Source organism: Lolium rigidum, chromosome 5, assembly GCF_022539505.1.
Source record: "Lolium rigidum isolate FL_2022 chromosome 5, APGP_CSIRO_Lrig_0.1, whole genome shotgun sequence".
In the NCBI taxonomy this organism is placed as follows: domain Eukaryota; kingdom Viridiplantae; phylum Streptophyta; class Magnoliopsida; order Poales; family Poaceae; genus Lolium; species Lolium rigidum.
The window spans coordinates 161,709,636-161,712,442 of NC_061512.1; positions in this window are offsets into that span (position 1 = coordinate 161,709,636).

A 2,807-nucleotide genomic window follows, 5' to 3' on the forward strand; every position below is an offset into this window, starting at 1 on the left:
TATGTGAAGAGATGCATTACTTGCAACAAGTCCAAGTCCAAACTGAAGTCTCACAGTTTGTATACTCCTTTATCGGCACCTACTACACCATGGGAAGATATTAGTATGGATTTTATGTTGGGTTTGTCGCGTACTAAACGAGGCCATGATTCTATATTTGTGGTAGTGGATAGATTCTCTAAGATGTAACACTTTACTGCCTGCCACAAGAGCGACGATGCATCGCATATTGCTAACCTGTTTTTCAGGGAGATTGTACGTCTACATGGAGCCCCGAAGACTATTATTTTTGATCGTGATGTGAAGTTTATGAGCTACTTCTGGAAGACACTTTGGGGAAAGCTGCGGACGAAGCTACTTTTCAGCACTACTTGTCATCCCCAAACTGATGGTAAAACTGAGGTGGTGAATAGAACATTGTCACAACTGTTGAGATCCATGATCAAGAAGAACTTGAAGGAGTGGGAAGATTGTTTGCCGCATGTGGAGTTTGCTTACAATAGGGCGGTACATTCTACCACAGAGTTGTGTCCGTTTGAGGTGGTGTATGGTTTCAAACCCATTACTCCACTTGACTTGTTGCCTCTACCCATACATGAGAGAGTCAATATGGAGGCATCAAAAAGGGAAGATTTTGTACGGAAGATACATGTGAAGACTAAAGAGCTGATTGAGAAGAAAGGCAAGAACAATGCTACAAGGGTGAACAAGAAGCGCAAGGAGATGTTGTTCAATCCTGGTGATATGGTCTGGGTTCATTTTCGCAAGGACAGGTTCCCGAAGCTACGGAAGTCCAACTTGCTTCCTCGTGGTGCTGGTCCTTACAAAGTGCTTGCCAAGATTAATGATAATGCATACTCTATAGATCTTCCAACTGATGAGTTTGGTATCCGTAATTCTTTCAATGTGGCTGATTTGACACCATATGACGGAGAAGACCTTGGAGCGTCAAGGTCAACACCTTTTGAAGGGGGGAGATGATGAGAACATCCCTACCGATCCGCTACCTCCGTCATTACAAGATGAAAATGCTGCTGTGAAGCTCAAGTCCAATGAAGTTAGGATTGGACCTATGACAAGAGCTCGTGCGAAGCTACTAAAACAACAGGTGAACTTGTTCCTAAATGGTACTTTGATTATTGATGAGAACTTTATACTGCCTAAGTCCTGTTACTTATGTATGATCAGGTACAAAGAGGGAGCAAGTATCGCACGAGGAGGAGAGGAGCAGCTGGACAGGGTGCTGGACATGAAGACATTCCATGGACGCGCGAGGGAGGAGCGGGAGGCATGCGCGAAGGAGGAGAAGCAGTCCAGGCCGGTTCCACGGCCGGCGCAACCGGCCACCACACCGGCCGGCCCGGTCCCGCACCCGGTCCAACCGGATGGCCCGCCGGATGAGCCCGACGCAAACCGGCTCTCACACTTGTGCCAACCGGGCACAATCCAGTAAGCCTAGCACCCCCCCCCCCTCGGTGCCAGCCCGGTCCAAACCGGACCGACCGGTCCCTGGCCCGGTCGACCGCCCCCAGGCCGGCCATGTCCGAGTCAGTCTCGACCAGATCCCGATCTGGGTCAGTTTTTTATGTATTTTCTCGACTTTTGGTCGTCCTAAACCCCTATATAAGTGCCCAGGACGCTTCCAAATTAGGTTTAGACCATGTTTAAGATAAATCCTAGTTCATAGTTGATTGCTTTGCAACTCTATTGAATCTATACATCAATTCGCATCGATCTAGTGTTTTTCTACTGAAAGTCTTGTGTGATCTGCTGTTCCATTGGGAATTAGACGGTTGCAACTTACCGCTTCGTGGTCGGCGGCTACGTGCGCAAGTGTGTGGAGTTGCGAATATCTTGCTGGGTTGTGAGCTGTTGCATTAGCGACAGGGATCGATCGAGAGACTCGTCAGCGTCATACAAGTTATCATCCACTTCATCATCGTGTATCTCCATTGTGTTCATCGTGTGTTCATCACCACCCCCGTCGCTTACTGAGAAGATCGGGCAACCCCTTATCATAACTGCTCAAACACAGGATCATGCATAGCCACAATATATACCAAATAATGCACGAATAAAACTATGCTTCACAGCCGGAGAGAATACATCATTATAATCAACATGTGGAATCTGGTTCAAACCTTTTGCTACTAACCTTGCCTTACACCTTGGAGGCTCATTAGGAGACATACCCCCCGGCACCCCCAAGCGTCCCTGTTGGGCACGTTATGGCGGGCTAACATCTCTGCATCTCTTTAGCTCAAACCTGGCGGTGACGGGCTCGCTTCACTCTGTCACTAGCTTTCTTATTGAATTTGGATCACAAGTATAACACATTTAGTTAATGACAGACTACCTGGTGGTTTTGCGAGAGATTAATGATGGTAGTCTAGCATCATATGTGGATCTATTTTGAAAGAGATCGTAGAGTGACACTGAAATTTTAACGAGTTGAGAGTGATTCATGAAACAAGATATGCCAATATAGAGGTTCACAACTTTGCTAAATATTTTGTAAATTTACAACCTGGCCAAAATTTGTGGCTGGGTCTCTCTCCTAATCTAGTCTTAGTACCCATAAACATTATTGCGTCAATAAAAATGGATAATTTCATTCAAAAGAAGGAAAAAGAAAAAAGGGGCACTGTGATTATGTTCTTGAAGTAAGTATGAAATGAATGATTGGCATTGGTGGATCTTGAAAACTAACTACGAAATAAGCACAAGAAATTAATTGTTGCCATTACCAAGGATTTGTTACCGAGTGAAATACCGCGGTTACCAGTCAGTAAATGGAATTCTTATCC